Source organism: Passer montanus, unplaced genomic scaffold (assembly GCF_014805655.1).
Source record: "Passer montanus isolate IOZ18808 unplaced genomic scaffold, ASM1480565v1 scaffold92, whole genome shotgun sequence".
NCBI lineage: Eukaryota > Metazoa > Chordata > Aves > Passeriformes > Passeridae > Passer > Passer montanus.
This window is the reverse complement of record NW_024374590.1, coordinates 1,522,842-1,549,436: the sequence shown is the minus strand read 5'-3', so window position 1 is coordinate 1,549,436 and position 26,595 is coordinate 1,522,842. Positions and strand designations below refer to the sequence as shown.

At 36.2% G+C, this 26,595-nt stretch overlaps 1 long non-coding RNA gene across 1 annotated transcript; it reads right to left on the bottom strand.

Moving 5' to 3' along the window:
* Positions 1–9,822: 9,822 nt before the first annotated feature.
* LOC120495827 lies at positions 9,823–17,294 on the bottom strand. Its single transcript, XR_005626158.1, has 3 exons — positions 17,225–17,294; positions 14,873–14,956; positions 9,823–11,014 (listed from the first exon to the last, which is right to left on the bottom strand). It is a non-coding gene; the product is annotated as an uncharacterized LOC120495827 (long non-coding RNA).
* Between the last annotated feature and the right edge of the window lie 9,301 nt (positions 17,295–26,595).

Sequence of the window (26,595 nt, the reverse complement as noted above, 5' to 3'; positions counted from 1 at the left end):
CAAAGGGCTGCTGTTTTAGCCTTCCATTTCTCAGGAGTTTGCCACAGCTACCAGGCATTCAAGTCAATGGGATAGCTGATGGACAGCACTGCACAGATAGGACACATGACACCAACTGATGCAAGAGATATTCCAAGAAATCATGTTCAGCGTTGAAAAGCAGATGAAGAAGGAAGAGGGAGTAATGGAATTTGTCTTCCAAACACCCATTGTGTGATGGATCCCTGCTTTCCTGGGGCTGTCTAAACACTTGAAACCCATGGGAAAGTGGAGAATGAATTCCTTCGTTTGCTTTGCTTGTGTGTATGGCTTTTTCTTTACCTATTGAATTTTCTATATCTCAAATCATGATTTTTCTTTTTCTCTTTTGATTCTTTCCCCATCCCACAGACAGTGAGTGAGTGTCTGTGTCAAGCTTAGTTGCCAGCTGGGGTTAAACCAGGACATTCCTTTTGTGTACAAGTGATTATTTGTTAAGCTAATGAATTACAAGACTTCGACTTTCACTGAGAGTGTGGGATATGCACCTCTGTGGAAGACTGCATCTAGATTTCTGCCTTCTCTCCCAAGACTTGTTGATGGAGTCTGTGAAATATTTAGGAATGGAGAATTCACAAGGTCCTTCTTGCTAAGCAGGTAAGAGAGTGGAAAGAGAGGCCTTAGAGGCTCCAGAAAAGATGGAGCCTTCTGTGAGGACAGTTTATTGGATGTTTTATAATGCATGCCTATTCTGTTAAGACAAATGTTTTTAAAACAAAAACAACAATTATTTATGTTTGATATTAAATTACGATATCAGAAAGCAAGGTAAGTTGTTTGGCAGGAAAAATTACCCTTCACCATGCCAGAAACTGCAATGGTGTTTATAGGTGCCAGAAAGGAGAATCAGAAAGGGATGACAAAAGATGCCTCTGTTTTCCAACAGGAGCTGAGATCTTGCCGAATTGTTTTTTCTGCTTCAGAGAGCTGTCACATAACAAATGTTCTTTTAGGTGCCCAGCAGACTAGCAGACATTGGCACACGGATATTAGTAAACTAAGCTAAAGAAAGATCTATTCTCTGTCCCTGAGGCAAAGTGACACAGCAGAGCCACCTCCTCACAGTGTAGCACTTGGCTACATATATTTTTCAGGCCTTATGTAGTACATTTCTGGCAAGGAGACCTGGTTGTTATTTCTATCTATTTTTATCAGTTCAAAATCTCTGAACAAAAATCTACAGCTGACTCTGAGATTACATGACACATACACTGAAGACCTGCAGTGTATCATAAAAAATATATGGGGAAGTGTGAGGATTCAAAGTCTGCTGGGACGGTGCTAGGGAATTAAACAGAGCAGAGAGACCCAAATATGGAGCAGTGCTGCCTATAATGCTTTTTGGGAATGTTTCTTGACATCTTCTCTCATCAGTTTGTATTCAGACAAAATTGGAGTGAACACTTTGGCACAGCCAGAACTGTACCAGTGATGACACTAAGAATTCAGTAGCCAAAACTGAATACAGAAGGCTTATCCCTTGGACATGTCTTTTTAAGGTGGCGTTCTTTCTTTTTGCTCATATTTTGTTTTGGTTTTACTTAACACAGACATAGCCAGCAAAAGTTTAGTTGAAATGACAACAAAAAACTGATATGTAAACTGTCCTATTTCAACTAGAAGAAAAATAGAGTTCTTATGCTGAAGCAAATACAATTCTTGCTGATCTAGTAAGGTTTTCAAGCTAAGCCACAGACTCACTGCTATTCACCAGACATAGCCAGAAGGACAGATTGGACACATAGAGGCAGCTACTACAAGCATCAGTGTGCTGGCCTTCTCTCACAGTGTCTAAGTCCATAGTTGTTTCAATAAAAAGAGGTCCCACAGGTCTAAGATATTTTTGAGTTCCCTTGTTCTTTCCTTCCCTCTCTTGATGGTACCCTCAATGGTGCATTCCTTTTTGTAGGCGCTGTGTGTGACAAGTTTGGTCCAGATCACAGTCTCAATCCTACCCTCTACACTTGTGATAATTTTAGCCATAGAAATCCTTGCAGCAGTTAAACAAAAACAAGGTGCAGAAGATTTTCAGGGAGACTTTAAGTTCCATCTGTATTTAGGGTAACTGTGGGGATTAACTGGATGTGCCCTCCACTACAAACCAAATAAAGAGAGCTGAATATATATTTTTTTCAGGTTCCAAAGTGCAATGTTTGACAAGACAATAAATCGCTTGAGTTTCTAAAGCTGTTTAGGACTGGCACAACAAGTTCAAACTAAGTTCCTCAAATATAATGCTAACATATTCATACATACTAAGCTGACAAATGCAGTAGAAAGTATTTTAGTTAAGTATTAACTGTCCTGTTAAGTATTTTGGAAAATTGATCTGTTCATGCACAGTATCATTGCTAGCTTTTTACCCTTACAAGTTCATCTTTGTATTTTAAATCTTAATGTACAGTTTCTGGGGATTCTAAAAGCATTTGTTATCACTAATCAGATCTTTATCACCATCATATATTTTCTGCAGTAACTGTCTTTTAAATTTGAAAAATAAAGTCTGTGCAGCAGCCTAGCTTAAAGTACTACACAACATTTTTTTCCTTTTAATTTATCTTTCCCAGAAGACATCTCATTATTAACTTCTTGCCTTAAACTTCTTAGAATTTCTTCTTCTAACATCACTCTGCTTTATCTCAGCCTTTTTTTTAACATAAGGGAGAAGTACATATTACAGTAAGAGTTTAGTCCTATTAACTAGGACAGCTTCCTATTCAACTGAGCAACAACACACTTCTTTTGATTTATTCTTTACATTTCTCTCATGCTCTTTAATAAGTTATAACAGTTGTTTTCTTTTACATATATATATTTATATACAGTTCACTTAGACTGCATGTTCTTTGTAATTTTTTTCCTCCTCTGACAAGGAACTATACATTTCATTTTCATTTTCACTTACTTCATTAAGCACAACTACTGTTGCCATTTAAAGTACTAGCTTACAGCAAAAATTAATTACAATTAGTCAAGCTGCTTTGCCAAAGGACAGGAATTGCTCAGTTTAACCAGAGGAATAAACGAGGACAACTGGTACTGCATAAGCAGATCATCTGTTCTATTGCTTGAGATCACTTGCATTAAATCAGACTTTCATCATTTTGGAACAAGATGTTTTGGGTCTGAAGAGAAAGGCATCTGAGGAGCAGCCAGGCATCTGGTGTTGTTTAGCCTGGAGGAAAGGAGGGTGTGAGGAAACTTTATCACTCTCTACAACTACCGGAATAGAGGTTGTAGCAAGGTGGGAGTTGACCTCTTCTCCCAAGCAACAGGGTGACAGGACAAAAGAGTAAATAGCCTCAAGCTGCATGAGGGCAGGTTCAGGTTTTTCACTGAAAGTGTGGTTAGGCATTGCAACAGGCTGCTCAGGGAGTTGGTGGAGTCACCATCCACAGAAAATTTTCAAGAAATTCCAAGACTGGAGTTTTTAATATAAATTCCAGACCAGTATTTAGTACTACGGTTTAGTTGATATGGGAGTGTTTGTTTGAACAAAGCTTTGACTAGATGATCCTGGAGGTCTCCAATCTCCATCCCTACGCCTCACATTCTTCATTCTTACCATCCTAGACTACTCATGGAGATGCTGAATCCTTATCTGGTCTCATTTCTTCTATCCATGTTTCCTATCTATTGACAGAAGTGACTTTTTAACACTACATGAATAAACTCCTCCCTCTCCCCCCCCAAAAAGCAGTGAATTCGTGAACTTCAAAGCTGCTCTGCTACTCAGTAACAAGAGAATGAAAATTTTCCCATTATCTAGGACTATGCTTTTATTGTTTCTTGCTTCTCCCAATCTGCCACTGCTTTGCTCCACCAACCTCCAAGGTTTAGTTTTAGTAGAATTCCTTTCCTGATCCAAAGAACACCTAAATGCAATGTAATGAAGCACAATATAAAGAGCTAAACCCAGGACCTCAAAGGCAGCGATTTGACCTGTGTTTGAGTCAGGTCCATTCAGGTTCCTTATTTCCACACATTTCATCGAAAAGTTAAAACCCAACTTCATGGATTGGTGATCCTGCTTGAGCAGGAGGGTTGAAAGAAAGTCATTCCTGAGGTCCCTTCCAACTTCAACTATTCTGTGATATACATAGCTTTTGGTTACAGGTTTATTGGGCTTGACTATATTAAAAGAGACCAAAATTGTCTTAAAGAAAAGAAAAATCAGTGAAAAACAATGCTCAAGATGAAACTGGCTGACAAGAAACTGGGACATCTAGACTTCCAAAGCAACAATATTTCAGAATAAATTTCTCAAGCAGAGATGGATTGTAACCTGTCTTCCTCTCTTTTGACAAACAATTGGTGCGACAGAATTTTTTAGCTTTTGAGTTGGGTTGCTAGTCAGTACACGAACTGCCTGCTACAAATGGCCTCTGTATTGGAATGCTTTCTTAAAGTGACTGGATCCTTCCAAAAATCAATTTTTAAGCTTTATGGGAATTTGAACTCTCACCCATCCAGTCCAGTCAATACCAGTGGGATGTCCCAGAAAGCTTCCAAAATGTGTTGTTCAACTGTGGTACATTCTAAGAAAACTGCAGCAAAAGACATTTAAACTAATGCTAGTGTGGAAAAGGACAAGAGTTCAAAACTCTTATTAATATAATATGGCTAGTGTCACTTTTTTTAAACATTTATGAGAAAGGTTGTTCCTCCAGCTGGTTCCTCTTCTATCTTTCCAATAAAATTTTGCCTAAACTGGAAATTAGAAATAATTTAAATTCATTGTTAGCAAAACATAACCTGGGAAATGTGTAAATGCTGATAATTTCTGTGTCATGCTTACAGTGTCTCTAAAATAAAATAATAAAAGCTGCAGATCTTTAAATGCCTTAATAATGGGTCTTTTCTTTTTGATCGCAATAAAATTGTTTCAGGTTAAAAAAATTGAATTGTAATTTTGTTTTTTAAAGACTATTTTAATGATGCTTTTTCAACTATGCATAGACTGGTTTTCTTTCTTTCCTTTTTTAATCAGGTTGCTTCATTTCAGTGTTCCTTCAGAGTACAAGAAAGCTATATTGTATTATGTTCAGGAAAAATACATTCAATCTTTTCAGATAAGTGGCTTATATGTGGAAAAAAGATTAGGATTAAAGAAAAAAAAAAAAAACAAGAAAGAAAAGGGAATGCATACTAAGTGGCCTTCCATCACACAAGAGATAGAAGAAATCTCCAAAACCTGCACAGAAGCAATAAAGCAAACAAGAGAAAAGTGAACAACAGCAGAGTACATAAATGTCATGAGTAGATACAAATACTGAGAAATTAATTAAATGTTCTTTTAGAAGAGGCTGAATTATAGGTGCTATTCATATGTCTCTGAAGAGAGCTTACTGGAAAGGCAAAGTAACAGTGGGGAGCAGGGAGGGTAACTTAAGAACTCGGGCTGTTATAATAACTGTTCAGGTGGTTAAAAGAAAAGCGTGTATAGGAAAAATTGTGAGTTTCTAGTGGTGGAAAAATTCTGAAAACAGTTGAAATTACTCTAAACCTTAATCAGGGCTATTATGTACCACCATTATAAAGTTACAGAGAAGACTTTGTAATTATTAAATGTTTCAAAGTATTTGGACTAATTTTTGAACTAATATCTATGCTGGCTATATGCTGACTGTTACAAAGATATAAAACAAGATTATAATCTATAGAGACATACAAAATGCATGCTTCTACCTTCAGATAAATCACATTTCTAGGAGGCCCCTTTAAAAAAATAGTTGCCATTTTGTAGGTAACAGGGCTGTGGTATCATAGAGCAGATACAGACTATCAGTCCCTAGATTACAATAATTCCCTGATTAATTTGATCTCAGGCCTCAAGCACACAAAATAAGGAACTGGGAGAGTGACTGATTGCTTATCCTCTCTCCATACACCAAACACCATTTAAAGAATACAGACTTTGTATGGGTATGTCCATGCTTTTGTCCTTCACTTACTAATGCTTACTGGATTGTCCTTTATCATCCTGTCAAGAAAGGATGCCTACTGGATTGTCCTTTATCATCCTAGAAAGAAAGTCATACAGGTTTTCAACTGGAAATGTCTCCAGCATCAGTTATAAGGGGCTATCTACAGCCATAAGCAGTAAAAGAGCAAGGGATAATCCTAAGCAAAGTGACACCATCTGATTTGTACCCATATTGCTTAGATTTAGATCCCTGTAGGCAAGTGTTACTTTGGAGAGAGCCAGTCCAAGCTGACATTTAAGCAGTGAAGGCAGTGGTGGCTCCTGTCCCTGACAATTCTTTATCTAGTAACACATACATACTCTGTTGAGGGCAAACCATTTGCCTCATAATATTTCATCTAACTGAAGGACACCTGTAAACAACCTCTTTAATAGTTCAGCTGTGCTGCATCACACAGTGCCATTTGCTCCTGTTGAAACCATAGTTCCACAACAGCTGCTTTTCCTTCACTTCAATGTACAACAGTTTACAAGTCCATTCTTTTCAGACCCGTATCACATAAATGAATTTGTAACTAGCAGAAAAGGAGACCAGAGAATTTATATTTGAAGATACTGGAACAATAAGTTGATTCAAACTAGAGGGAGATAAAGAACTGGATCCATATGCTACACCCATCAGAGATAGGTAGTAAGTTATGCTACGGTATACAATTAGTGGCTTTGAAAAATTCAAGTGTCAATGTGTAGCTGAAATATAGAACTCTGTCTTATATGATAGAAGGAAAGTGTAGAGACAGACTTTCCTTTAGGAGTTTTTTCTAATTTTTAAAATGGACACAAAAGTTCTGACATTGGACAGCACTAAAGTAATCTTTAAGCATAGCATCCTTACCTGAAGTAGCAAAGTGTGCTACACTGTAAAGACAGTGTCAGGCTTAATAAGTTGACCTTATTAATATTTAAAGAGACAGTTTTATTTATGTATTTATTTTTTCCATGAAAAAAGACTTTTTAAATTTTATCTGCAATTTATCAATATCATCGACATAGCTATAGTTTAAGCTCAAATATTTTACCCAACAAAACACTTTCTCTGAACTAATATATACTTCTCTGAGCAGTACAAAGCACAGTTGCCTCCCTTCTTTTCAGTTCTGGTTCTCTGTACCACATGATTAATGTACTAAAGTATTGGCCAAGACTCAATCTTGTTTTATAAATTCAACTTGAATGTTTTAACATAATGCTGTTTATATTACAAGTGCCCAATAACAACAACAACAAAAAAAAGATTCATTATTACCCATTTTTAAAACAAAGCTTAGAGATTTCTTTTTCTGTGTAGCCACACTCATTCATTTCATTGTAAGGAAAGTTTCAATTTTGTTTACAACAATCATCCCATGATCTTCAGATAGATTATTCTTTTCTATAAATTATCCATAAAATCAAGTAGTTTTGGGATTGAGGACTGAGTCTGTGCTTTTTTGAAAATTACTTTCCTTGTCTTTTTGATCTACTCTCTTTAGTTCCGCTACTAATTCAATGTTTGAACAGTTATTTTTTCTGATCTGTTTTATATTTCCTCACAGTAAATATACATATATATATAAAAGCAAGTTTCTAACTTGACAAGAAAGTTGAATTTCACAAGGTCTTAAAAATATAATGGATTTTACTACCTGTCCATATAAAATATGAAAGAAAAGCAATTCAATTACATCTCCATCCCAGATGAAAGTTGGGGGAGGGGAAAACAATGTCATACACGTTATTAAAGAGATTTCATCACTGCAGATTTAATGAAAGATGCACCAAACTGAACCCTAGCATTTCATTACTTACAAAAAGCTCCATATGCTTACACAAGGCAAATCAATGAGACTTAGACAGCCAATAATGCTGCAGCTTTAAAAAGTCTAGAGGAACAAAATTACTTTTGTTCACTACAGACATATACATAACAATGGCTTTTATCAATATTGTATTAATCTGTGCTTAAAAGGAATTCATTTCCCAAAGTGATAAGAAAAGTGATCGTTTTCTATCAAGAGTGAAAACATAATAAAATGAGAGAGAAAACACATACTGCTCAAAAAACACCTTTTTTTTTGGCAAAGCAGCCTTCTTGAACAGAAAACTCAGTTAAGGATGTTTGGGGGATAGATACAATAAATTTGGTCCCTTTTTCCTCTTTTTATAAAGAGCACGTAGAGCACACAGGTAGCACACATTGTGTTGTTCTGTACAAATATTTGGTACACAGAATACTTGGTAAAATTCTTATTTTAAAGAGACCAAGCTGAGAGACTTGAAATTCCTCTTGCACTCTATGCTTCAGCTAGATTCTTCTGTAGTAGAAGGAAAGGCCATAGTAAGTCCACAGGGAGCAGTTTTTAGGATGATAGAAAAATCTCTTAAAATTTTAGATCATAACATGGAAACAATGTACAACTAAAGTGTTGATTCTTAACAGAAACAATATACATTTTTCAGAAGCAATTAAATAACAAATACTCAAAAGAGATGAATAAGGATATCTTAATAACACTAATGGAGAGATATTTAATCTCTTTGCCTCTGTATACAAAGTATTATAAATAAAGCTAGAAATTAAAGTTCAAGCAAGTCATTCTTATTCCCCCCCACCCCCTCTGGTGAGAGAGGGACAGAGTCAGAGACTATGGGTTGAAATAACCATTTACTGAAATGCAGTGGAATATTGCACAGAGCAACAATATTGACAACAGAAGTATACAAAACAGATAGTGCTTTACACAAGGAAGGTGTTCACCACCTTGATTCAGTTCCCAGAGTCAGAGACAATAAAAAACCGTGATGGACGGAACCCTGGAGAGCTGGATCATCTGCATTGCACAGCACCATCTGCTTCTGGACCACTTCACTGCTCTGGTTCAATTGAGATGTGGAAATCAAATAAGAAGGGCAGTTCCTGTAGTAGCCACTATGTCAGATAGTATGGCATATCATATCCAGAGAAATAGATCATCTCAAAACACTTATTCTGTAACTTGAGAATGATACAGTATAAGATTAAATCCAGAGGATAGGAAGCTAGACTGCCTTTTGAATAAACTAAAGGGATTGGCAAAGAGTTTTAGCACTTCTAAATCTTATCTTGTAATCAATTAATCAATACTTCCAGAATTATTCTTAATAAAACCTTTTAAGCACACCGGATTACTGAACATCTTAACTTGTGGGGCTCATTGAGTACAGCTCGTGTCCAGACAAGAGTGTAAGATTGCATTCTTCTTGCAGCCTTGTTTAATTGTATGGAAAATTTGGATCCTTAAATATTAACACCTGAGGTGAAACAGGTAATCTATACACAGACATGATTTATTCCTACCAGTAAAGTCTTCCCACTACCCACTTATCCACTACTTCGTACATTAGACTGGCAACTTTTCTGGTTCTCCATATTTAGGAATTAAAAGTCACTTTATATTATCTTATTTCTTGGAAAAAGTTTTATGCCTGTAAATTTTATCCCTATTTTCAGATCCCTGATTTCTTTCTTACACTTGATAAAATAACTGTCTTCACAAACTGAGGAAAACTTCAAAGTGTTGTCAGGACATTCCTTCCTCCTTTGGGAGCTTGGTAAGCAAACATATTCTATTGAACTGATTCTCTCAAAATTACAGGATGGTTTACAGAGAATACATCAAATTGTAAATTCCTAAATAGTGCTAAAGCTTCTTCCTAAACTAGCAAGACAAGCCAACATAGCAAATTCCCCCCATTTGATCTGCAGTTTCTACATCCACTACGTTCCAGTTTCTTCAGTTTCTGTATTTTATTCAGTGAAATCATTACTTTTTCCTCATTGTCACCTGTTTTCTCCTCTCATCTAGGTTTAGATTGACTGTTAGGAAGAAATTCATTACTGTGAGGCACTGGAAGAGATTTCACACAAAAGTTGTGTTCAAGGCTGGAAATCTGATCAACTGGTCTAGTGGAAGGTGTCCCTGCCTATGGCAGGGAAGCTGGAACTAGATGGTCTTTAAGATTCCTTCCAACCCAGGCCATTCTATGATTCTATAGAAATCTCTTTTTATAACACTTCTACCAAAGGTTTGGGAAGGGTGCAGCTGAATAGATTCTTTACTGGTTCTGGGTCTTGAACTTTTGCTTTAATATGGAGATATCTATTCTTTCACATTTCTCTTTTTTTTTCCACCCTCATTTATATCAAAAAGTTCTTTGAGACATATGCAGGTCCTTTAAAAAGAAGCAAAGCCCAGTGAGAATCACAACATCTGCCAGGGCTTATACATGCTGTTATACACCATTTAGTTAACACTAATTGTAACCAGTCCATGAGGCTCAGTCATTGATTGATGAAATTAATGGTCAGTTTCTGGCTGATACTAACTGAAGCAGTAGGATTCATATATATCTCTCCAACTACAAAACTAATGAATCACAGGTCACAGCTGTATTGCTACTACATGCTTAACAAAAATGTATTGTTAACAGGGCAACCGGGGAATGTAAGGGATGGCTGCTTTTTACTACCCACCTCTTTGTGAAGAGCAGCCAGGGCACTTGAAGGGCAGTAAATTGGCCTGTTCCCTCCTTACAACAAATCTTTTTTTCGTCAATGGTACTTGAAGACAGCCTGCTGTTGTGGTTTAACCCCAGCTGGCAACCGAGCACCATAGAGCTACTCACTCACACCTCCACCAACAGGACTGGAGAGCAAATCAGAAGGGTAAAAGGGAAAAAGCTGATGGGCTGAAATAAAGACAGTTTAATAGGAAAAGCAAAAGTTGTGCATGCATGCAAAGTAAAACAGGAAATTAATTCACCATCTCCCATGGCAGGCCGGGGTTCAGCCATCTCCAGAGCTCGGCTCCGTCATGTGTGACAGTTACTTGAGAAGACAAATGCCACCACTCTGAATGTTTCCTGCTTCCTTCTTCCCCAGGCTTTATATGCTGAAAATGATGCCATAAAGTCTGGGAGATCCCTTCAGTCAGATGTAGTTACATGTCCCAGCTGTGTCTCTCCCAACTCCTTGGTGGAATGTAAGAGAAAGAGAAAAGGCCTTGACTCTGCAAAAGCAGCAACAAAACCATCCCTGTGCTATCAACACTGTTTTCAGTACCACTCCAAAAGACAACTGTGAAGGAAATTTACTCTATCCCAGACAAAATTAGCACACCCACAGAGCTGATTTCCTGCATCTTGTCTCCACTGCTCTCTGTCTGCACAGAGGACTGGCCACAATTTTGCTGGGGTCAGCGCTCCAGTCCTGCAGAGATGACCTATGGCAGGTGCACATAACAAAAGCACTTTTGCTTCAGTCTTTTTAATGTTCACCTCTCTTATGAAATTATAAACATCAAGACATGCCTATAGAGATTCTGAGCATCGGTCTAGAAGGCTTCACTTGCGTATTTTCAAACATAAGCGACTCTTCTCCGTTAACTTTTTTACAAAGAAGCATATGTACAAATCTTTCTTGCATAAGACAACTCCCACTTCTTGAAAGGTGATACGGGATCACAGCATTGCTCAGTCATGTCTAATAAGGAGTGACCAGCATTGTCTAATTTTTGTCAGGTGTTCTTGGAATTTCTGTAATGGAAGTTAAACCTCTCAAGTAAAAAAGTGTCATTAAATAAAAAGAAAAGTTTTAAATGCATTTCAAAGTTTTGTTTCCCAACTCCAGTCAATACAATTAAGGAAGTAAATAATTCTGCCTGGCTATATGCTTCCTGAGGATGAACAATTAGTGAAAGTGATTATTTAGAGAATTCACTTTTTTTTTCTTTTACCTGCAGAATGATTCCTGGTCTTTCCAGAAGCAGTCTTGATGGATTGAGCAAGAAGCATGTACACTATAATTTTCACTATATTATAATAAACTGAACTTTTTCTAAATGTCACCATTTAAATTTCATGGGGCATGAAATCTACTTTTGAAATGAAAATTAAAGCCTTTTCCCAAATAAAAAGTCTAATCTTATAGCCAAAAACACTTCATATTTCCTGACATTATTAACTTTGGAGGGCTGCCTGTAAGATGATAAAACTCTCTGACATATTAAAACTGAATTTCCTTTATATAATGATGTTACAGATTATTTTAAATATAAGATTCTAAGACTAATATTAATGTGAATTTAGCAGTATTTTCATTTACTAATAATAAATCTAAATGCCCTTCATTTAAACATGCTAATGGTAATATAAATACTAACATATTACTTCTGAAGAAAACTATTTTTTGACTTAAAATGGTGCTTAATGTCAAAAAAAGATAACACTGCAGTAATCTCAAGGAAGCTCAACATTAAATATACTCACTTGCTATTGAAGTTATAATACACGCTGTATTTTCTGTTTGAAAAGGTGAACAAAGATTTTTATCACATTCTAAACAGTTGTACTAGCACTCATACTTCATAGCAATCCATAATTAATTTATTCATTATTGTGACAACTAAAGCCAAAGGTTTTTACAGTGATTTAAGAAGAAACATAAACAGAACTGAAGATTTTCAAATGTTCTCAGCTCAGAGTTTCTAAAATCAAAATTAGATGGAAAAAAAAAGAGAAACCCATGAAACATGATTAAAAACCCATAATATCTCTTAGGAGACTGTTAGGTCTTGATAAAAAAAAAAATTCCTTTTCTTTAGTTTGATTTTTGAACATTAGACTTGGTGCCATTTCCATTTCAACAGTCTGTGTTATAAGCAGAACAATAAGATAGACAGATGTATAAAAATAAAGTTCACTTTTTATGTCAGTATAGCATTTTCCCCTGATACAGAACAAATACTGAAGACTTTGATCCTGTGTTATTTAATATCTTACTTTACCATAAAGCCTAGACATATATTCAAGGATAAAACATCTTGAGAAAATAAACATGAAATATCAACTGTGTTCACCATTTCTTTATAATGGAAAAGTATGGAAAAGCTACCAACTTTTTTCATAGGTACCAATAAAATGTGCTTTCAGATGTTTAATTCGAAAGAAAAAATAAAGTCTGATGGCTCAGATGCTGGGCTGAATTTTGAAAACGCAGTTTTAATTTCTGAATTCAGAACTCCTCTCTACTTATTAATATAATCATAATCTAATCTACAGTGAATTTTACCATTCTCCCAAGAACTGGACCTAGATCAGTTCCTTCACATTCCAGCTGAGAGATCTGTGCTTCCTCTGACCTTTTAAACTTGCAAATCTTCTGTTCACCTTTTTTTGCAGGTAATGCATCTTCCACAGATTTGTCCAGGATAAAGCTGCGCTCAAATCAATCTGTTGGCACCAGGTGCAGCGGTCAAAAAAACTGCTGCCAACTAAAGATTTTATTTTTATCTTTGTTGTATCTCTTGCCTTGGGTGTAATGGGATCCATCCCCATTCAATGCTGCAAGTCCCCAGTAAAAACTTGTTCAGTTTCATTTTCCTCTGGAGCTAAGGGCAGATGACATATGCTAGCACCAGTGCTAGCACCATGACACACCACAAGAGGAAGTGCAGGGTGGCACAGGGAGCATCGACCACAGCTGGGATTCCCCTGGCTAACCCCAAAGCACAGAGCTGGGTGTGCCATGACATGGGCTGAGCATGAAAAGCTGGGAGTTGGTTGGTCCTGCTACCCCTTTTCTCCTGTGATTTCATGCTTGAGGTGATTTGTGAGACTTTATTCTGTAACTGTTTGTTTTGACCCTCCTTTGCATTATGAAATTGAAAGACAGATGTTTAGTGCTGAAAAAACAAGTTCAGTTACAGCATTGCTGAGTCCCCATATTTCCATTCACCTGTGTTGTAGAACTCAGTGCTGTCAAGTGCCCAAAGTTCACAGAAACAAGGCTGTGGCAGCACAGCCTGAGAATGAAAAGGAAAAAAAAAAAAAAAAAAGAGAAAGTAGCAATACCCTTTAACCTTGACCGGAGTAATTTTGGGGTGTTTCAATAGAGAACCTTTAAATGTCCTCCTTAAGCTAGTACTGTCACAATAACTTGAGTAATTTATACTGTTCTTGTTTTGTATAATAGTGTTCTCTTAGATTTCAAGTGTGTTATATGTAGGGATGCACAGGCACACACACACCCCTACCACAAAATATATTTTTTTTTACATTCCCACTAGATAAAAAGCACTGGAGTCACTGCCTCTTACAGACAACACCCAATTGCAGTTGCCAGCTATAAAAGAGCATTAGTGATCTCTCTGTGAGAGTCCCTTATCTCATTCCAATTTAAAAAAAATTTAAAAAGCATAAAATCATCTTTATCAGCTGTTTAAACTGTACTATATTTGACATGATTTGGGCAAGGACTGTTCACATGATCCCTTGTACCATCTGAAGATTCTGTTGTCTTTAGGTATCAAAATCTTGAAGCTCTCAAGGATAGGTTTAAGCATAATTAACTTCAGACTTGTAAAGGTTGCATTCAAATCTGAAGCCAAAAGCCCCTTTACTTGGAGAAAGACACAGTCCTAGACAATTCAAGGGACATATCTTAAACACTTCTTAGGAATGAATCTCCCTTAGGAGGTGCATAATTTTCTTACTTGGCTGACAAGGGAGTCTAGGCTGACTAGATCATATTTCAGCTTCTGACTTTCAGACATTTAACAGAGGACAGAGGAAGCCAAACACATTTGTCTGTGGGTTTCATTGTCACTATGAATTGTTACAACAGAAATACCTAAGTTTCCTGCCATTAACAATCTTAGAGACAAGGGTTATCATCCATTAAAGAAAAACATTTTGTCCAATATCCTTCAAGATTTCTTATGTGAATCTGATATTTGAAGCCTGCCATATGTGCAGACACCAGATGTTCTTTTCAACTGCCAGATAAGGTAATAAAAGACAGCAAGGAATACGGAAAGCCATTGTACCTACCTGAATGCTGCAAATCTGCAGGAAATATAAAGTTGTTCCTACTGCAATACACGCCAAAAATGCATGTGTCATGTCACAGCATATCTGTAAAGAACAGTAGCCAAAAAAATGTTTTGAAGATGTCAGATCAAGGAAAGTACATTCATTCCTATTTTATTGGAAGCATTTTCAAATTACAGTACTGTCTCACTGTCATGAACATAAAGCTGTGACTTCCTTTGGTTTTCTATATCACTTCATGCAGATTTTCTAAAAATGCTTATGAAACAAATGTTTTCAGAGACTAGCCCCACCACAGAAGCTCCCAGCTGAACTTTCATGCAGGCTAAAAGCAAGATCTCATTTGAGCAGCACTGACTTTTATCACCTTCATTACCTGTTGTCTTTTCTGTTGTAATCAGTATGGTGAATGTCTATGCAAATGAAACATTTTCAGTGCCGAGCTCAGATGTGTATCCTGCAGGAGGCCACTGTACAAGTCTTACCCACCCTATACAGACTGCAGCGTTTTGCTTTTGTGTCTCTCATGAGTCTCTCAACCTGCAACTTTCCCAGACCATGCTGAATAAGGAAGTTAAATTAAAGCAATATTTTACCTCAGTCCAGAAAACTTTAACTCAATCTCAAGAATAATAGATTATTTCCAACCTGATGTAAAAATAATCAGCTAAAACCTGCAATTGTTTGTTTTCAACAGCATGGTAGAAATGAAAATGGAAAAAAACTAGAGACAGACATTGTAAAAGAAGCAAATAAACAGATCAAACTTGAAGTTCCTTTAAACCTTCAGAGAGGACTTTCTATAGGACTGAGAAAGGAAATACTTCTTGATTTATATTTTGGAGGATGTTGTTCTTATATTATGAGGAGTCAGAAAGACAACTTATCTTCTGTAATCAACCTGTGATAAGGGATCTTGTTTTCATTAGGCATGACTTATATCTAAAATGCCAAATCACTACTGTTTCATACTATGCTTCTAAATATGTTACCATAAAGATATTAGTATTCAAGGTTAAATCACTTTTGTCCATGTTCTTTGAGAACACAAAAGGTACAACAAAAGTTACTAACTTGCCAAATAACAACACTAAGTTAGATCCTCCACAGGCTCACTCAGTTCCAATGAATTCATATTGTGTCACTTGAGTACAAGATAAGAACTTTTCTATCATCTGATTGAAGGCTTAACTGCTGAAAACTGTTAGCTATTGTACCAAGGGATTTTTATAGCTAGTCAAACTTAAGACAATTTACTGAATTAATGTATTTTCAAGCAAGTAAATTAGAAACCACATTAACAATTTTCCTCTATATTCTGGAACAACACCAAAAAGAACTAAAGCCAGAGTGATTTGCACTTTTAAAATCATGGCATTAGACAACTAAAATAAGAATTAATCTTGTACTACCTAAAAGTATACCTCTCCTAATCAAATCATGCCAACAACATCTTATGTTTTACATCTGTTTATACTGAAAGAGAGGCATAATCTGTCGCTGTGTGTTTTTGTAAAGCATGGCAAAATGAGGCTGCGAGCTCAGCTGGGGAGTCCAAATGTTCTTTAAATATTTTTCAATGTATCATGATCATAATCATTGATAACAATAATAACAGCAAATAGTTGATGACAGTGGGAGCTCTATACATGTAAGAGCTCAGTAAAGCATTACAAAACATTCTTATAATTTATGATTACAACTCTAACAAAGATAGTTATAACTAATAATAGTAATCTTAATAGCAACTAATTGTAACAGTAAGAAAGATGGTATCTCTTGATGCAACTTTTATAGAAGGTCTATAAATATTTTTGCTGAAATCTAAAATAAACCTCCTTTTAAACTTAAAGGAGTTGGACTTGATGCCTAAGAAGATTTGTGTCTGCTGAGGTCTTCAACAGCTGCTTAAAATTAAATATCAAGAATTTAAGGGTCTCCTTAACACTAATATCATAATTTACATGGCAACTGAGGGAAATAAACTGTCACCTAAAGACCCTTATAAAATACCATTACAGAATTCCAAACTGAAGAATACTCTGCAGGATTCTACATGTATCTCTTCTGACTAGTATTTTACAACCAATTTTATCTCGTGCCAAAAGCAGCTTATATACTGAGATTTCATGTAAGTGTTCCTTCTTCCTTAAATAAAGCCCATAATTTAGAATAACTATATGGAAATTCTAACTTTATATATCTGCCAAAAGCCCAGGAGGACTTCCAGTTCACAAGTTGTGAATGTCCCAGCCTTGAAATGGCTTAAAGCCAGTTTGAATGGAACATCAACCACCTGATCTAGTGGAAGGTGTCCCTGCCTGTTGTCATTTTATGTAATAAGTTCCATACCTTATTGGTCATTTCTTATGGGCAGCTGCTCATAGTACTGACTCCTTCTTCCTCACAGCACAGACAACAAACTCCATCTAACTTCTTAACCACCCAACCTACTCTTTTACAATACCCATCCTAACTGGATCTAGCTGTGGCCTATTAAGGGCAGGCCTGTTGCTAATTCTTGGTAATTAGTGCAGCTGTAACTCCTTAGGGGTGAGATTACCTTCATCACTATCTCTATTCTCCTACATTCCATCCATCCACACCTGTCCCTTTCAACTCAAACCAGTCCATGATACATGATTCTATGATTCTATGATTCTATGCTAGTGATGATGAGTTTGGTGTCAATGCATCAGCTAAGAGCAGGATTCAAAAAAAAATAGCTTCCCTTCTTTCCCTTCTCTGACTTTTCTCATGTATTCCTTATTATTATTGTCCTTATTATTTCTCTTATTAGGTAGGTCAAAGTTGGCTCTTAGTGAACGTAGTTTATTGAACTAAAGCTTTAGTATACTTCCTTTTAAATAAATAGGTATTTAGAATTAAAAATTTATATACAGACAAACAAATCCAAAAGGTTTTTTAAACACTATCCCTAAATCCTTTGTGACTCTTTAAGTTTGATTTTTATTATCAAGACCTCATTTCTGAAGGCATTGAAAAAAATCAGAAAGTCTGGTCAGTCAATGGCAACAGGTGACAAAAGATACACAGCCCCTTTCTAGCCCAGATTTTGCATTCTTTTTTCCTTTCTCACAGCTAACGCTTTAACTCAAAATATACAGAATGATCCCAGAGCAATATCAGGGCTGGAGCTTTGTTTCATATTTTCCAGAAGAAAAGTCTGACTTTGAGACCACAGCCTTTCTAGCATTCCCTCTCAGTGGTTCATTGCCCACATTTTATTTGTCTCTGGAACAGCTTCCATCAGAACAGGAAAAAAAATATCCCCATCTCATCCTTGCAGTACCTTACATTTCCTGTGACAATCTGAAAAATGTGAGAAGCTGTGAGAAGCAGACTCTGCATCCACTACTCAATTTTCAGAAGAGCAACTTTCTCTTGGCAATTCTGAAACACTTCCCTGTCCTTTCCCAACTTCCCCCCTCCTCTGCCCAAGGCTCCGGCCTATCTCACCCGGCCACATGGCTTCCCCTCCCCACCCAGGCCCGGCTGGGCAGGGGAGCTCTGAGCTCCTTCACAGACCGGGACCAAGAGAGAGTTCTCTTGGGAGTTCTTGCTTTTAACTCCCTGTGTTCTCAGAGGTGGTCCATACTTTGGTGGCCAAACTAGGTGGCAATATTCAAATCCAAGCACTGATTGGTTTGACCACAATCTCCCAAAAAACTCACTTCCTTCTTAACCTACGACATTCCCTCAGCATTGGGCAGAGTTGCCTCTAAAGTCAATCTTCATTTTTCATTTTTGATAATATAAATGTCTTTCATTGGTTTAAACAACTTCTGGATGAGCATATTTTGGTTTTAATTATGATTTTAAAAAGTAATGTGTTTTTCTGCAAATGCACAACCAATAAGTATCATTCAGGCTCATGGTGAGGTCCTGGATTACATGTGCCTTTTAGGTCATGTCAACTACTGAATTGATTTAACATTTGTACACGTAAGAGCAAGCTCACAGTCCACTGGGAACTGCAGAGGAAGCAAGGAGTCGAGCAATTTGGGCTCACCCTGCCCTTAAATGTAAATCAAGGATCATTACTTGCTGCAATTTAGACACAAACACAGTCTGCTGAATTGACTATAATCAGTAGCCATCCACTCAATGTAATTGTCTTACCTAGCAGAACAGCAGCACATAATGTGTCTTACAAAATAAACCCCAAAACAAAGTAAAACAAAACCAAAAACCTGTGTAAGCATCTGAAGCCATTTCCAAGACCAAATTCAGAATAATAGCTCAGGATGTTTTCAGATTCGCCAGATAATTATCTTCTTGCTTGAAGGATGGTCATGAACAAAATACATTCAAGAATTTAAATACAGTGAGCAGAATTTAATTAGCCTGACTGCTAATCAAAGCATCAAAGCAGATGGACTACATCTACAGGAATCTGTGTTTAATTTGAAATAAGTTATATAATTCCAATTTATTTTGACAATCTCAAGTTAGTCCAGGCAGTAACAATTTAAGATATCAATACAAATTGAGACAGTTAAATATAGGGCATAAAGGGGTCAGACAAATAAAATTAAAAATAAAAAAAAAAAAAGACCAACCATTGCAGAGTAATCCAAACCAAAAAAGCAGAATGCAGGTTTGAATAATGGTTCACAATTTGAATAAAGCATGAGAATATTAATATGTATTTAAATACAGAAGAATAGGGTGCAAGGACTAGATCAAATTCTTTGTCTTTGGGGGCCAAGATTAGTGCATTTGTATTTGATTTGGTTGACTGTCAGAAATTTTACGTTTGTGAGGCAACCAAAATCATCAGACATTTTTTAAAATGTCATTACAACTTTGGCCCATATTTTGATTCATTATTATTGTAAATTACTAATGGCTGAGGACTACGTTCTGTTAGCTTAGTACACAAACTGGATTATGTCTGAGGTTTTAATGAAAGATGGAATTCATAATTCAAAAAGAAATAAGGTGTTTCTTCTACCCTTTCTTGTGAAAAATCGAAGGTCAGTTTCCTAAAAGTCTCATAAATCATACTGAGGTGGAAATCTAGACAATTATTTTTTATTATTTTAATTTCTTCTTAAGGCCATTTTGTGGTTTATAAGAAAGGATCCAGCTACTTCATTATTGTTCATGGCAATGTTTACCCTGTGAAGACTACGACATCCAGTAAAAATCAGCAAAGCAATCAATAAACAGAGTTGAGAGACAGCATCTCAGCCAAGGGTCCCATAAAGGAAGGTTTAGCATTATTATAGTCATCTTTGTCACTGTGTAGTTTTCAGTGTGTTGGGTTTGGGTTTTTTTCCATTCTGTTGATAAATAAAAAGCCAGGATTGCCTAATTCAAAAAGAAAGTTTTATTTTTCTTTATACAAATTCACTTCTTGTTCCTTGTTGTATATACTGATGTAGGCTCTGAGAATTTTTGTTTTGTTTTTACAGTACTGCACATAACAGAAGTACTGGGGCTGTGACTCTTAGATTCTATGATAATATAAACAATTATCTGTAAGAAAAACTGAAAACAAAAAATCTGTTTCAGTTGTTCTAATTTACTTATGACGGATAAATAAAAATTTTGCATCTTTGTTCATTAGCTAAAGAAACAAAATTAGACAGATTCCAGGCTCTGACTGGCAGTCTCATAGGGATAAGGCAAACAACTGATCACAGAATTTGCTATTCCTTTCTACTTGGTATTGCAAAACATTGGTAATTGGATACAAGTACATTCCACTAATATTAACTATGATCAAATGGAATCATCTGTAATGTCAGTCAGAAGAAGAAATGGTGAAGAGTGGAATCTATCAAGGGAGAGATAATCTGCTCTTTATTTTTAATGTAGTTAGAATAAAATCCAGAACAGGTTTGGATAGGTTCCTACATCACACTTAAACAGATTTCATTCTCAATGGCAAGGGCTGTCCTCTATTCCATCCACAGTGGCAATTGCTATAGAAATTGGTCAGGCGGTTACTTACAGGAGAATTTATCATGAGCACAGGTTCCAGTAAATAGCTTGATTCCCCGAAACAGCAATCATGAAAACGTGTATCACCCCTGGCTAATCTGTCAATACAACCATCTGATTAACAAGGACAGAGGGAACAATGAAACAAGGAAAAAAAGAGAGAGAAAATGGAATGCATATCAAGAAAATATACTTACTTCCTACAGAAGAACTTTAAATAATTTAAAGAGTACTGGCACCGTAAGACTGCAACAATTAATGAGTTATAAATTGTACAGAGAACAGTATAGGAGTTCCTTCCAATTCCCATTGTAATTCTACTGATTTCATAGCAAACCTATTAAATAAGCATCCACCATTTCTACATTCACACATACAAGCTAAAATTTATACAAATATGCTCTCATGAGACAATGGTGCTTCATCCTTTTGCAAAACACCCAAATGTACAGAAAATACAGCTAACAAAAACATTAAAAGCCCTACTACAAGAACTAAAGAATCATCAGATCTCTCTAATTACAAGCCATATTTCTCAGAACGCGCCCTCTCTAACACATATTGCTCTGCGCCTGTGCATTGCTTTAATTGCCTGAAAAAAAACCCTCTCTCACACACACTTGCCTCCTTGGGAGAAGCTGACAGCACAAATATGCAGTGGATGTTAATTATTCAATGCACCTACCATAAGACACTCAGGTATTATGACAATAAGTGCAGTGTAAGAGTACATATAAAAAACAATAGAACAACCCACACTGCAAGAGTCTGACAAAGCTGGAATAAATTAAAAGCTGTAGCAGCAAGCAAACATTAATCATTCCACTAGAAAAATGTTCTTTAACAGATTTTGAAAACCTATGTCCATGCTTCTTTTCTATTATTCATATTTGCACTATCCCATATTGCTTTTCAGACTGATTGATTTTCCCTTGGTCTTCCAGAGTATTTAAGTATTATGTGCCTCTCTGAGGTCATCTGTGCCTCAAGAAGACATGCACAGTGTCTGGCATGCCTTCAGCAGCAGCCACTGAAAATACCTGCTTGATACTTTAATTTGGCCTTTAAAATTCTACTACTACGAATCTATTCTAATCAAGGAGAGGCTCTGAATTGTTGCATAAAGCCATTAGAAGAAATTGAAACAACACCAGACAATGTATTATGAGATCCAGCATAGTGTTTGTTATATGTATGAAAACAACTGTTCTTTTACAGAAACTTTTTTTCTCACTCTTACTCCAGGAAAATGAAAACATGAGAAATGAACAAGTTTGACTTCAAGGTTAATGCAGCAGAAATAATTTCATTCCAATCCATTCTCTTTCTAACCTGTGATTTAATTATTATTATTAATATATAAGGGTTGTGAGAGTTCCGTGGTACTTACAACAAAAATTTTTAGGAAGGAATAACATTTTTTACTTGCAGGTGCTCTTAAACATCAATACAGATTTTTAAAAAATAGAATAATCCTCTAGTATAGATAATTACAAAATTACGAAGAAATATGTAGTCTACATCTGCCACCTACTGTAAGAATAAAATACTGCAGCTCTCCTACCTGAACCAAAACAGAAAGATTAGATTGATTTTACAACTGAAAAAAAGGCAAATAATTAAAATAAATTTAAAAATTAGGACAAACAATTTTAAAAAATAAAGAATTGCTAATAAAAAGGGATGAAATCATAGGTGTACTCTAAAAATATATAAATCTATAGTTTGGAAAATGCATTTTTTATTTGCTGTAATTTTAAAAATGGAGATTCAAACAGCATGAAGAAAATGAGCCTATAATTTAGAATGTGTAACACCACTGGATGATTGTCTATGAGTAACAACGGTAAGCATCATAGTGAAGGTATGAATGTTTGACTTTCTTCAGTGCTTGCATACTTCTCTTAATATATAAATATAATCCAGCTTTAAAAATCTCCTTTTTTATATATATAGAAGCAGTGTAAAAAAACTCCTCTTTTTAGCAACTCAAAAAAACTCATAAACGGTTGTGGTGGGATTTTGTAATTGGGCAACCTCTATAGATATGTTCACATTCAAGCACTGGTTTCCCTATCATCTACACCCTTTTTAACTTTCTCCATAGGCCTGTGTTGAATTAGTCCAACTGTGTATACGCATGCTTGTAGGCTTTGAGGCCATGGATCTCTTTCTGACTGCCCTATTTAGCAGCAGAGACCAAATTTGCATGAACTACTGCAGTGGTGCATGGTCATCAGCTTTTTTTTTACCTAATTAGGCCAGTAATAACATCACCTGGAAAAAGAGATGGTGTCAAAGTGATATTAGTAGAGCTGTATTAGTAGAGCTCTCCTTAAAGGACAGGCAATTGTTTAGTGTTTACCCGGGCAGATTTGGGCACATTCCTCAACAGACCCAGATCCTGAACAGCAATGATTCACAGAATGTTCTGAGCTGGAAGGGACCCACTAGCGTCATCAAACCCAACACCTAAGTCAGCTCCTCCTTAAAAATACTTACCATCAGCTTTGAGAAAAACCAAGATGGCTTCCTTGGGCTTCAAAGACCATTTTTTGGAATCTCATATGAAGAAAATTTTTAAAACAAAATCAAGTCAACTTGGAATAAGATTGCAACAAGCCTTCATAGAGGCATTACTTCACTCAAAGGCAGACATCTTCATCTTACGTCTCAACAGAAATTTGAGTGCTACCCTTCAGACTATTGCCTGAAGAAATCCATCTGCTAGCAGAATGAACTTAAAGCCACATTACAGATGTCAGAATTCTTTTATTTTTATCACAAAATATCTTTATAATCTATTTGTACCTGGGAAGATAACATTTCTTATTTTCAAGGCATCCATCTAAATTTATTCAGCATTTGTCAATGCCTACAGTACCTATGATTTTTATATCATTCTTTCTGTACAAGGATGTGTCATGAATGAGACCTCTACCTTCCCAAAGACAATGCTATTGAGAAAGTGAAGCTTTTACAGAATGTGTTTCATTTGAAGTATGTCAAGCATTCTAGGAATATATATATATATAATATAATGTTTTTAACATAAGAATTTAAGTTCACATTCCTTTTTTATTATTATTTATTTAATTTTTAAAAATATTGCTCAGAAGTGCTTTTAAACTATGAACATACAATGTCCCACTTGGGGGTGGATTACATCAAGCAAAATTTAGTCTGCTTGTTTTCTCTTCTGTTCTTGGTTAACTTTCAGTTCTCACCCTCCAAGTCCAGCTATCATGCTGCTGGTCTCTTTCTCTAAAATACCAGAGTGAGGAAAGTTACTTTCATTATTTACTTCTGTTTTCCTGGGAAGGAAAAAGACACTGGGGATTTTGTTTTTGCTAACACTTGGCAACAACAAGACTGTTTTCAGATGGATATTTCATCCTCCAACCTGGTTGTTTTCCACTTGGATCAGGGAGATGCTGCTGTTCCTAGCTCAGATAACCATGTTCTTCTCTTTCATGGAGACTGGGGAATAGGTGACTAGAGGATGATATACATCATACACCTCCTGGGTTCAAAACGTAGTCTCAGGCCAGGCAGCTCATTTCTGTCCCACTTGCTGCTTTTTCTTGGGTACTCACTGTAAAACTCAAGCCCTCTTGTGTACCACTGCATCCAGTTCTGCTGAAAAAAAATATATATATATGAAGGAAAAAAAAAAAAGATAACAAAGAAAAGAAGAGAGCATACTGATGGAAAAGGCCTATATTTTGTTGAAAGACCAAAGATGAGCAAAGTGTCAGAATTTATTCTGTTTGACAAGAATCCCTCCCAAACATGACAGGAAGCTACATTATCCGAATAATGAGGATTCCAGCTGAGGTAATTCAGGGAAATGCATGGACTAGTTTATGCAAATACAATGCCTCATTTAACACCTAGGATATACAGACAAGTTCAAGAAGGCCCAGTGTTAATAAAAGCACATTAGAAGATTTTGAGCATATTCAAAATCCAGTCACATTTTGCAATAGACATACCTGTCCTAGAAATTCAGTATGGTCTCTAGGGGATTTACTGTATATTTCTGAACAGCAGAGCAAGTGCAGCACGGTTTATAGGGATTTGCTACTATAAAAATGCAGAAGGCAGCGACCTGTGTAACTGCATATAATGCAGCTATCCAAGCTTTGCACTAAGACGAATTTCTTTCTCTTTCCCTACCCTCCTCCCTCTTCAGAAAGAGATTTGAATTGCAGATAGCATCAGTCATCTTAATGTTACACTGTTAACCACCTGTGTGTTTCAGGTACTAGACCTGAAACAATAATTTCAATAGGAAAGTACTGTACCAGAAGGTATATCATCTAAGAAATTACCTTTATTTTTCTTATATTTTCCTTATTCGTTTTTTCCTTATTAGGAGTTCATTTCTATCTGCTCCTTCCATTTTAGAAGAGCTCTCCCTTAGACACTGTGTGACACCAAGTGGTCTTGGAACTTCAATACTTGTGGAGACGATTGCTCTGAAAATCACAGCTGAAGGCAGTCAAAATGTCCAGGGTCATGGCAGGGAAATGCCTTCCTCTGTTCATATTTCAAATGAAGCATGCAGATGGGAGAAACTACATATGCCCAAGCTTTTTCATCTCTTCATACACACAGAAACTGAAAAAACATGTCAATTTAAACTAAGTTTCTCTTACTTTAAATAACTGAGAGCACTGTGCGTCTCTTTTCTTCCTCAAAAAATAATTCCCAAAAAACATAGTTAAGATTGCAAGACTAGATAAGTAACTGCATTTTTCATTTGCCACTATGAAGGACTGTTATAGCACATCTTGCTCTGGATACCACATACTATTTGTTTTATTTTTTCAGTCCACCCACCGAGCACACAAACACCCTTTCTCTTATGCAGTTGCACTATCCCCCTGAGACAAATCAGGTAGCTTGCAGCAGCTTGCTCAGCCCACTGCTAAGTTTCTTAATAACTGAAACTAAGCACAAAAAAGAAGGACCAAGTGGATTATTCCCCATTAAAGGCAGTGTGGTGGAGGGGAATGCTGCGTCTGTTTTCTATCTTCCAAATATTTATCCAAGACTTGCTGTCTCTCTTTCTGACACAGAATTCAAATGTGTATGCTGTGTGCATGTATAAACCTTACTACTAGTTTTGCCACAGAGACGTATTCTTGTTCAATAAAGGGCTAAATTTGGCCCAATAATTTGCTGCATATTATAGCAGATGACTTTTAGGATAGCTGGTGACCTTCTAAACACCTCTGTCTTTGGAGCCTTTCTTCAAAATTGAACATAAAACAAGTTGGTAATGCAAGACAAAAATATGCTATAGATAAATTATATTAAAAAATTATATATTTCTGAAGAATCAGCCCCAGACTGGTTTGTGGTTTAAATATGTTAGTTAAATTAACCTATAACTGAGGAAACCATGAGAAAAGGATCAACCTGCTGAATGTCATGATGTCAAAAAGACAGGACTATGTTATAAAAGGACTCTTTGCTAACAAATTATCAGGTCTCAGGGTTACCACTGGAGAATGCAGTAAGGCCAGAGATCCTTTGAAAATAAAAATGTCCATTGTTACAATCACAAAGAATGGACTAATTCCCTCCACTCTCTTTTCTCTAATCCCTGGTCAGTGAAACTTATTGCTTCTAGTTACAAGGGCAGAATAGCAGAGTCATTCACCTTATGTTGCACTGTGAGACTATAAGAAAAGAAAAAAAGGTCAAAAGCTGGATTCTTCAATTTCTTTTCAATACCTACT